This window comes from Mastomys coucha, unplaced genomic scaffold (assembly GCF_008632895.1).
Source record: "Mastomys coucha isolate ucsf_1 unplaced genomic scaffold, UCSF_Mcou_1 pScaffold3, whole genome shotgun sequence".
Taxonomy (NCBI): Eukaryota; Metazoa; Chordata; class Mammalia; order Rodentia; family Muridae; genus Mastomys; species Mastomys coucha.
The window spans coordinates 13,215,033-13,226,335 of NW_022196909.1; the positions used below are offsets into that span (position 1 = coordinate 13,215,033).

The following is an 11,303-nucleotide window of genomic DNA, read 5'->3' on the forward strand; positions in this document are numbered from 1 at the left end:
CTGTGATAATTCAATGCCACTAAGAAAAGAAAAGAAACACAGATGGCCAAAGACACTTTTATTTTGAAGGAAGGAAGGAAGAAAGAGAGAGAGAGAAAGAGAGAGAGGGGGGGGAGAGAGAGAGAAAGAGAGAGAGAAGGGAAGGGAAGGGAAGAGAAGGAAAGGAAAGGAAATGAAAGGAAAGAAAAGGAAAGGAAAGAAACATTGTATTGAAGGGACAATTTTCATACTACAGAAAGAATTTCCTTAGTCATGTCACCAAATCTTATAAAGAATCCAGGGAATCCCAGAAATAGAAAATTAGTTTCAGGTGACCCCTCAGGCACTTTAAAGCCTTTAAAAAAAATTACAGTAAAAATAAATTAGGTATTGCTCTTCAGAGGTTTATGGAGCAGCTAACACAACAGGACCAGGTCCAGAGTTAAGTCCATATGTCAGGTTCTCAAGCTGCCCGGCCCTCTTTAAAGCTTAGACGAATCTCCAAATACCTTTAATAAGACATACAATTTAACATAGAGTGAGTGAGTCTTTTGTTTAGTGGTACCACAATGATTAGTAGCTGTCTTCATTTTTAAACTCTGATAAAATTAAGACAATACATAAATAAATACAGTAAGGGAAGCTAGCCCACACTGACAAACACCTCAAAGGACTACTTTATGAATCATCTTTTTTTTTGGTGTGTTATCAATGTTAGTTTCTGGGGCTTCCAATTATTTCCCCAGCTTCTGTGCAAGTCTTTGCTTTAATGCGGGTTCACCGTCACCACCTACTGAAAGTTTTCGTTTTCCCATTCTCTCAGTAAGACTCAGTCTAACCAAGGGCTCTTCTAATTTGCCTGATAGAGTCATGGTCCCCACCGCAGCCCGAACATTATCCTTCTCAGGGGCCTGGATTGGGCTGAGGTTGACATAAAACCCTGGAAACTCAGGAGGAGTCACCTTGCTTCTTGGGTTTTTTTTCCTTCATTTTCTTTGATTTAAATTCCTCAAGAGTTTTTATTCCAAAATTCAAACGCTCACCTTGCTTTAAACTGACTCCAGGTTTGTGGACAGAAGCCACTCGTGATCCATTATGGACATCAGGAGTTGGTTGCAGGGCAGATGTCGGACTTTCATCCTCCTCTTCAGGTGACTGATCATCATCATCTTCATCATCATCGGCAACATTGATTACAACAGGCGGATGTGTGGGGATGGGAACGTTCTCCAAACTCTCTACTTTCGCTGCACTCTGCAGCAGAGGGGAGGGGCTAGACCGAATTGACAAATTGTTCAATTGAACCCTGAGCTGGCTCACCTTTACTTCTTCTTCTTGTGACTCGGGCACGGTGGGTAACACAGTTTTGCTTGGAGGGAGGGACACTCCGTCAATATAACGACTTCTGCTGTGATGGAAAGCACAATTTAGTTTTCGACATCCCATTGGCTGATTTTCCCAGTAACAAGGAATCTCACTTCGTTTTTTGTCAATTTCCATGTGGCGAAATCTGCACACCCTTCGGAAACAGCGACCTTCTTGCCATAGCACGCAAACAGTCTCATTTCCTAGTGCCGCCTCGCAGTGACGGAATGGGCAGCTGTCACCTTTGGTGCATGTAGAATAGAAATAAAAGTAGCAGTCTTTTCCCCGATTAGGCATATTGGGTAAATTCTCAGACCAAAAATGGCTTCCGGGAACAAGCCACTGCTTCCTTGAGGTGAAGACCAGCTCCAACTACTCTTGAAACAGACTTAACTCTCTTCCAGTGACAACTCAACCACAGAAATTGTCCGTAATCATTAGCTGGTTGCTCTCAACAGGGACATCTGTGTCTTCACTCGGTTCCAAGCTATTATGCTTTTTACTCACACTTAATACCAGTCAATTTTCAGGGATTTTTTTTGAGGGCAGGGAATATCCCCAAACCAATGACAGTGTCTCCAACTCCTGCATGCTGCCACGTCTTTCTCTTCAGTCAACCGCCATGCTCACATCAGCCGAGCCAGCAGAAACCCAAGACTTCCAGCATCTGAAAAAGTGTTCACCACCTAGTCATGAGAGAAACGCAAATTAAAGCTAGTTTGAGATTTCATTGTTACCCCAGTGAGAAGGGCCAAGATCAATAACACAAAGGACAGCCAGTAATGGTAAGGATACAGAGAAAGAAGAGTCATTGCTGGTGAGACTTGAGAATGGGACTGCCACTCTGGAAATCAGTGGGGGGGAGGGCCTCAAAAAGCTGAAAATTGATCTACCCCAAGATCTAGCTAGACCACTCTTAGGCACCTCCATCCTACTCCAGAGTCACTTTCTCATCAGTCTTCAGTGCTGTTCTCTTCCTGATAATCAGAAGCTAGAAACAGACTAGCTGTCCATCAGCTGGTGACGGATAATGAAAATCTGGCACATTTACACGGTGGAACAGTTTTGGGCTGTTAAAGAAATGAAATTTGTAGGTAAAAGGACAACGGAGCTAGAAACAAGTCAGTTAGAGCGACCCAAAACCCAGACCCCAAAAGATACATGTTGCATGTTTTCTCTTATATGGGGATGTTAGCTTTTGAACTTTAGGGGTGTGCATCTCATTTAGAATATCTACAGAGCTTAGGAAGCTAGTAAAGGACCCGGGGGGAGGAGAGGTTCTCCCAAGGGAGGGAAAATAGAATATAGTGGTATACAGGATAGAAAGGAAGCTCTAACAGTAGTATTAAGTGGAGAAGAGGATGGGAGGGCAGAGTGGAGAGGCAACGCTAACACTAAAGGCCTTCTAAGAGCCATTTGGAAACCTACTGCCACAGGAACTCCCTAACATACACACATATATAAAAGGAATGTTAATGCATTTACCATATCATGAGGGAGAGAATGGCCCAACTAGACATCATATATTACCAAGTAACCCTCCCCCAGGACCAGGAGTGGGTTACGTTTTGTCAACTCACTGGTCAAAGGGGTTCTCATAGATCCCTCAAACATTACAAACTACTGCCAATGCTATTGGGTACCCTCTACAACATGAAGAAACGGAGCTGGTGCCAAACTAGAAGGCAGTTCAGCCCAGCTGGCTAGAGTTTGTAGGGCCGGAAGGGACTCTACTTGATACCATAAGAGAACGCCATCAATATTCACACCCGACTACAGACCCTGGAACTACAATAGCAACCTGCCTGTAAGCTATAGTGGTGCAATAGGAACTCAAGTGTTTACGGGGGTAATCAACTGCTTTACTTTTTTTATTGGATAAGGCCCACACCATGAGATAAAAGTCTTAACAGACAGTGTTAGAGGATGAGACCCGAGACTAGAGGAGTCATGAACCCTAAGAGGAAACCTAGTCCCTATAAAAAGAACGCAGCAACAAAATGACTCCTAATGACATATCACTACACCCACAGGTCGGTGCCTTGCTCAACCCACATCAGAGACACTTCTTGCAGCAGATTGTAATTAACACAGAGACCAATGGGTATACAATGTGCAGAGAGGGAGAGACCTGGGAACATTCAGCCCTAAATGGGATGCCTTCATCACACCCTCAGGGATCCATGTGGACGTGGACTTAGAATGATTGGAAGAACCAGAAATGGCGATCACGCCAAGAAAATAGAGTTTTCCAGACACAACAGAGCTGCTGCGCATATGTCCTACATCCACAAGACAAGCACAAGGTCAAGCAAGGCCAATCTCAGGAGAGAGAAAGACAAAGTGCCACTCCAAATCAAGAAGATAGTTCTGGGCCGGGCGGTGGTGGCGCACGCCTTTAATCCCAGCACTTGGGAGGCAGAGGCAGGTGGATTTCTGAGTTCGAAGCCAGCCTGGTCTACAGAGTGAGTTCCAGGACAGCCAGGGATACACAGAGAGACCGTGTCTCAAAAAATCAAACAACAACAACAAAAAAAAAAAAAAAAAAAAAAAAAAAAAAAAAAAAAAAAAAAAAAAAAAAAACAAAGAAAAAAGAAAAAAAAACAGAAGATAGTTCTGTACATTCTTTTTTCTTTTTTTGGTTTTTTGAGACAGGGTTTCTCTGTGTAGCCCTGGCTGTCCTGGAACTCACTCTGTAGACCAAGCTGGCCTTGAACTCAGAAATCTGCCTGCCTCTGCCTCCCAAATCCCGGGATTAAAGGCGTGCGCCACCACCGCCTGGCTGGCTAAGAAGATAGTTCTAAACGATACCTTAGAGGAAAGGATCAATAAGAGTGCTTCAAAATCCAGTGACACTGGTACCCACTCTCTAAGGTAGGCATTGTGCTCAGGAGTAGTTGGCCAGCATAAAACGGACTCCATAATTTTGTGTGCCTTTTTTTGTTTGGTTGGTTATGTTGGTGTGTGTGTATGTGTGTGTGTGTGTGTGTGTGTGTGTGTGTGTGTGTGTGTGTGTGTGAAAGAAAATATGTAAAGTTAGATGGTGAGTAGGGGTATATGGGAGGATTGGGGAAAGGAGAAAGAATATGATTCAAATATATTACATGGAAATTTTTTAAATTAATAAATATTTTTAATTAGATATTTTCTTTATTTACATTTTGAGTGATATCCCCTAGTAAATAAATTTTCAAAAGACTTGAAGATGAAGTGATCCCACCTCTGCCTGGAAGAAGATGGGCTGGGGAAGGGGATTTAAGGGGAGATGGGATTCAGGAGAGGCACGAATTGGTGCAGAAGGGGCCTGGGGCCTCCAACCCTGCATGTGTCTGGGTGATGGCGGTGCAGAGGGCATACCACACCTTATGTAGCATCTCCTATTAAAGCATTGAAATAAATAGTAAAGAGGATATAAGGCAAGCAGAGGTGAGACGCTGCTCCATAATGAACCATGCCCCTAGAAATAGGAAGAATAACCAAGAGCAACTGCCATCTGACATAACCTCTGAGCCTCCCACAGACCCTGGTTGGGTAGCTGGACCCTGACCACCTCTACCCTGGACTGCAGTACCCTGCTTCAGGGGAGCCCTCCTGGCTGGGGACAAGAGTTGTACAATGGCCATGTCCTCACAGTCCTCCTGACTGACAATACCTATACACCCATCTCCTTTAACCTTCGAGCTTCAGAAAATCAACTGCAGGACTGAGTTATTCACCAAAATACCATAAAAACAGTCTCTAGGCCACATACTGAAGTTCTTCTCCACTGAAATATCTTAAGCCACAGTTCAGATCACTCTCAGCAACAAGGTCTTCCATATTCCTACTAGGATAGCCCATTAAGTCCCCACATAAAGCATTCCACTGCTTTCCAAATCCAAAATCCTAAAATGCACATTCTTCCAAACAAAACATGGTCAAGGCCTATCACAGCAATACAGTCTCTGGTACCAACTTCTGTCTTAGTTAGGGTTTGAATGTTGTGAACAGACACCATGACCAAAGCAACTCTTATAAAGACAACATTTCATTGGGGTTGACTTACAGGTTCAGAGGTTCAGTCCATTTTCATCACGGTGAGCATGGTGTAGGAGGAGCTGAGACTTCTGTATCTTGTTCCAAAGGCAAACAGAAGAAGAATGGCTTCCAGGGAGCTAGGATCTCAGGGTCTAAAAACCACACCCACAATGACACACTTCCTTCAACAAGGCCACACCTACTCCAACAAGGCCACAGCTCCTAATAGTGCCACTCCTTGTGCCAAGCATAAAGAAACCATCACATTACACTCTCAGGCCTCAATTAGCTTGGTCAAACACATGAGACCATGGGGGCCATAACCAGCCACAGTATAATAAAAAGTTCATTTAGTTCAACTTCCAAAGTCCCTATACTCAACAGCAGTCTCAACAATGTTCAAAGTCTCTTCTGAAATTCATCCAATCTCTAAACAGTAATCCCTAAAGCAAGACAGGAAATCAGCAGGGCGGTGGTGGCGCACACCTTTAATCCCAGCACTTGGGAGGCAGAGGCAGGCGGATTTCTGAGTTCGAGGCCAGCCTGGTCTACAGAGTGAGTTCCAGGACAGCCAAGGCTACAGAGAAACCCTGTCTCGAAAAAACAACAACAACAACAAAAAGCAAGACAGGAAACCAGCTGGGCAGTCTCCAAACTCTGCATCTCCATGTCTGATGTCAAAATGATCTTCAGATCTCCAACTCCCTTTTCATCTTTGTTGACTACAACACACTTCTTTCTCCTGAGCTGGTTTCACTCCCTGTAAGCAGATTGCCCAGGGCTCTGGCATCTTAAATATCTTAGGGTCTCCAAAGCAACTTCAACATTACAGATTTCTCTTCTGGCCATGAACTCAAGAGACCTGCTTGCTTCACTCTCCTGGAATTAAAGGCTAGCACTACCATGCCTGGATCTAAACTTCGCTGGGTGGGATCTTGCCCCAAGGTCACCACTTCCTTGATTCAACTTAGTATACCTTAGACCACTAGATTCAGCTACTTTCCACTTCCCGGTGCCCCTTCAATACTCCAACCACATATTTTATATTTTTCCTTTCTAAGCTTGCTACACTTGTTCAAAGTGCTCTTCACGAGGCTTAACCAGAGAAAATGTCTCTGCTGGACTCTTTTGAGACTTTCTTCCATCAATGCAATTAATTTAAGTCTCTTTACCTTAGCCTTAGGTAGACTCTTCAGACAAGGGAAAAAAGTAGCCACATTCTTCACCAAAATACCATAAAAACAATCTCTAGGCCATATACTGAAGTTCTTCTCCACTGAAATCCCTTAGGCCACGTCTCCACAGTTCAGATCACTCTCAGCAACAAGGTCTTCCATATTCCTACTAGGATAGCCCATTAAGCCCCCACATAAAGCATTCCACTGCTTTCCAAATCCAAAATCCTAAAATGCACATTCTTCCAAACAAAACATGGTCAAGGCCTATCACAGCAATACTCCAGTCTCTGGTACCGACTTCTGTCTCAGTTAGGGTTTGAATGTTGTGAATAGATACCATGACCAAGGCAACTCTTATAAAGACAACATTTCATTGGGGTTGACTTACAGGTTCAGAGGTTCAGTCCATTATCATCAGGGTGGGAACATGCCATAGGAGGAGCTGAGACTTCTATATCTTGTTCCAAAGGCAAACAGAAGAAGAATGGCTTCCAGGGAGCTAAGATCTCAGCGTCTAAAAACCACACCCACAATGACACACTTCCTCCAGCAAGGCCACACCTCCTAATAGTGCCACTCCCTGAACCAAGAGTATTCAGCCTACTACAATTCCTTTATACTTTCTCAGTTACTCCATTTTTTTTTGTTGTTGTTGTTGTTTTTGTTTTTGTTTTTTCAATACAGGGTTTCTCTGTATAGCCCTGGCTGTCCTGGAACTCACTCTGTAGACCAGGCTGGCTTCGAACTCAGAAATCCACCTGCCTCTGCCTCCCAAGTGCTGGGATTAAAGGCGTGTGCCACCATTGCCCAGCAGTTACTCCATGTTATAATAACTCATGTCTGAAGATTTGGAGCTAGAAACTGCAGATGAAGAAGAATATGAGGTGTTTACCTTCCTGGGTCTAAGTTGCCTCACTCAAGATAATTTTTTCTGGTTTCATCTCTTTCCTTGCAAATTTCCTGATTTCATTTTTCTTTAAAAGGTGAATATTGCTGGGCGGTGGTGGCACACCCTTTTAATCTCAGCACTTGGGAGGCAGAGGAGGGCAGCTGTCTGAGTTCGAGGCCAGCCTGGTCTACAGAGTGAGTTCCAGGACAGCCAGGGCTATACAGAGAAACCCTGTCTTGAAAAACCAAAAAAAAAAAAAAAAAAGGTGAATATTATTCCATTGTAAATTTACTTCATTTTCATCATCCCTTGATCTGTTGAAGGACATTAGATTGTTTTCATTTCTTGGCTCATGTGAAATAGGGTGATTCGGACCATATCTGTGGAGAAGGATGTTGAGTCCTTTAGGCATATGCTAAGGGGTGGTATACCTGGGCCATAGGCTAGGTTTCGTTTTATTTTTTTGAGGATTCTTAGTACTTGTTTCCGGGGTGTCTGCCCCGGTTCGCATCCCAGCAACAGTGACTGAGCAGTGCTTACTCCACTGCCTCCTTCCCTTGCATTTGTTGTCAGGTGTTCTGTTGATCTCCTTCGTTCTGATGGGGGTGAGATTCCTCCCATAAGCTGTGCTTTCTTTGTGTCTAAAATGTGAACGAATGGCAGTAGCACCTACTCTATAGAGTTTCCCATGGCATTCCATAAAGTAACCTCAGCCAACACTGCTCTTCCCCTTTAAGCTCTGTGTGGCATACCTGAACATCAGCTTCAGCACACAGATTCAGTAGCCGGATCTGGGGCAGCCACTTTGTAGCCTGAAAGCACACCAAAAAAAAATTACAGCGACAAATTATCACTGAATCTATACTCTAAAGCCACTGTTTGGTTCTGTATGAGGAGGAGATCTGTTTGTTAAAGACTCTGAGCTGGGTCTCCTGTAGTTAGTTGTAGTTAGTTATGGTTACCCTTTTGGCCTTGCCTACAGAAACCCAAGCTGCTCAGTGAAAGAAAAAAAACCCTCCACTGAAAGAAACAAATTGAAGAATTTATGATGCGCATGTATTGACATCCGTGGTGTGTGTGTATCTGTCTGCCTGTCTGTCTGTATAACTGTGTGTAGTGGTTATCCCTTGTTGTAAACTTGACTACATCTGGAATGAGCTACAATCCAGAATTGGAGGGCTCACTTGTGATCCAGATCTTGAGGCTGGAAGATACAAGTATCTGACCTGGATCTTGGCATGGAAGTCTTGAGGCATAGAGACTATGAAAAGCTTAGGCCCAGGCAAGGTAGTACACACCTTTAATCCCAGGAGATGAAGGCAAGGAGATCTCCGAGTTTAAGGTCAGCTCTGGGATAAAACAAGACCCAGATCCAGGCATGGTGGTACACACCTTTAATCTGGGCCACATCTGCTGGAGACTTACATAAGGACACTGGAAGAAGGAAGATTCGTTCTTCTTCACCTGTTTGCATTTCCTTGCCAGCACATCCGTTGGAACCTACTTGTACAGAAGACCAGCCGAAACAACTAGCCTCGTGGGACTGAGCTACTACTAGATCCTTGGACTTCCCATCCTCAGCTGTCCATTGTTGGGCTCTTTGGACTACAGACTGTAAGCCATCACAACAAACTCCCTTAATATATAGAGACATTCTGTAAGTTCTGTGACTCTAAAAATCCCTAACATAGTGTGTGTCTGTTTGTGTGTCTGTGTGTGTGTGCGTGCCTGTCTGTGTATCTGTGTGTCTGTGTCTCTGTGTGTGTCTGTGTATCTGAGTGCGTATCTGTGTTTGTATGTCTGTGTGTGTGTGTGTGTGTGTGTGTGTGTCTGTGTGCCTGTGTATCTGTATGTCTTTGTATCTGTGTGTGTCTGTGTCTCTGTGTGTGTCTGTGTGTGTGTGTGTGTGTGTGTGTGTGTGTGTGCACGCTCAGGCCCACATGAAAGTTCAAGCTGATTGTTCTTAAGCCAATTTTGTAACTAGCTATTGGGTAAGATCACTCAGGATTTTTCTTCCTTGCACATAAGGAGGTAGAGTGCAGCAGGTGCTTCTGGCTGCCTAGCTGTGATGTGGGGCCCTCTGCCACCATACCACACCTTCTGCGTACTAGTTTCCTAAGCTGGAGGAGGAGTTCTTGCTGGTTGGAGGAGCAGTCACAGCAAAAGTAGGCACTGCTGGTGTGACCCATCTTGTTAAGAGGCCTGGGGATTCTGGGAAGGGGAAGGGAAACCCAGGTACAGGGCAAGGGGTGAAGGCTAAAAATCAGGAAATATTCAAAGTCTGACTTGTAATCTGAAGCCAGATCAAAAGCTCTGGAGTGGGTGGCTCACACCACCCTTCCCAGCCCCTGGGGACATACAAGCCCAGTTGGAAGACCTCCAGGTCTCCCTCGGAGCCTGAGGACCTGCAGACACAAGTCAGTGGGGGGAGGGCATTAGGGGGGAGGAATTGTGGGAGCCCAGCCTCCAGAGAAATGGTTGGCATAAGCTGGGGGAGGGCAACACATACCAGCAGGTGGACACGGGGAGAAGAGGCCGCCAGGAAGGGAGAGGACAAGAGGAAAGGGTCTGGTCCCCCCTCTCCAGGCCACTCAGAAGTCTCCCTCTGCCCGGTGTGTGCCCTGGCACCCAGGCAGTGTGGGTGGGTGGGCTGTCTGTGGTTGGCAGTGGCTATGCCTGCACAGGTGGTCGCCCTGAGGCACACAAAGGCAAGAGGCTGCCAACAGCCTCCACCTCCGCACCACCCCAGGATCCGGGATCCGAGGGCTTCTAGAGAGAAGTAGTTACTCCTTTTGCATGAGAGGGGGCGATGTAAGGAAAGCTTTGCTATGAGATAGTGGGAGGTTAGAGCGGATCGCAACTCTTTCTACAGGCCTTGGGTTCCTCATCTAGACATGGCAAAGTACTCCCAGTTGAACAGAGGTTGTGGGTGCAGGAGTTGGGGTGTCAGGAGCTCCCTAGGATGGGAAAACCTTTGGTTTTGATCTGAGTGGTAAGGGGCACATGCAGGAGCAAACTGTACCAGCTGTTTGGTGAGGCTAAGTACTTTATCATGTGTGGACAAGGCCTACCAGAGAAGTGGCTGGGCCAGGCCCATCCAGTGGGGACTGCCTGACAGACCAGGGCTAGTTACTTACTAGACACATCAATTGCACCCTGTTCCTTCTCTTGTCAATACTGAAGGTTGGACTGGGTCTGACCCCAGTTGGGATAAAGGGAGTAATTCTTATCCTGTCTCCTATGAACCCCAAAGTCTCATTGGAGAAAGAGCTACCCATGGAGAGAGAGAGAAAGAGAGAGAGAGAGAGAGAGAGAGAGAGAGAGAGAGAGAGAGAGAGAAACACATTCCCCAATAACACACTCCCTATCAGACAGTGAGCAGGGGGCTCTCTATGGCTTACACAGAGATGGAGTGCGTACAAGGGTCCCCACCTGGACTTGATCATTCCACCTCCCCGATAATCCGGGCATCCTGGCCACGAGACTGTCAACAGAGCTGAATATTCAGGCCTCTTGAGGAAGGAGAAGCAGGCTCGGTGAGGGTGGGTATCGACCCTGAGAGCCTGCACTCAGACAGCCCCCAATGCTAGGACTGTATAGCCAGCTGCAATTTGGTCCTGTCCAGGGTGAAGAAAACCTCTTTCAGCTTCAACCAGAGGAAAAGTAAGTCTGTATATTCCACAAACCTGCTCATGATTATAGCTCTTCAGGATCCCCACCATCAGAACTTATAGAAGTACCTTGGGAGAAAATTCATAGCAATCTAATCCCCAGGAATGGAGAAATGTTTCTAAGTCACTGCTTTGTGTTGCATTTGAGCCCTGAGAAGCTTCACACTTTGTGTGAGCGCAAGCAGGGATTTCTAGCCAAGGCCT

General features: G+C 45.5%; 1 pseudogene; it reads right to left on the minus strand.

Annotated features, from left to right (window-relative positions):
* Positions 1 to 644: 644 nt before the first annotated feature.
* Positions 645 to 1,749, minus strand: LOC116075422 (annotated as a pseudogene).
* Positions 1,750 to 11,303: the final 9,554 nt, after the last annotated feature.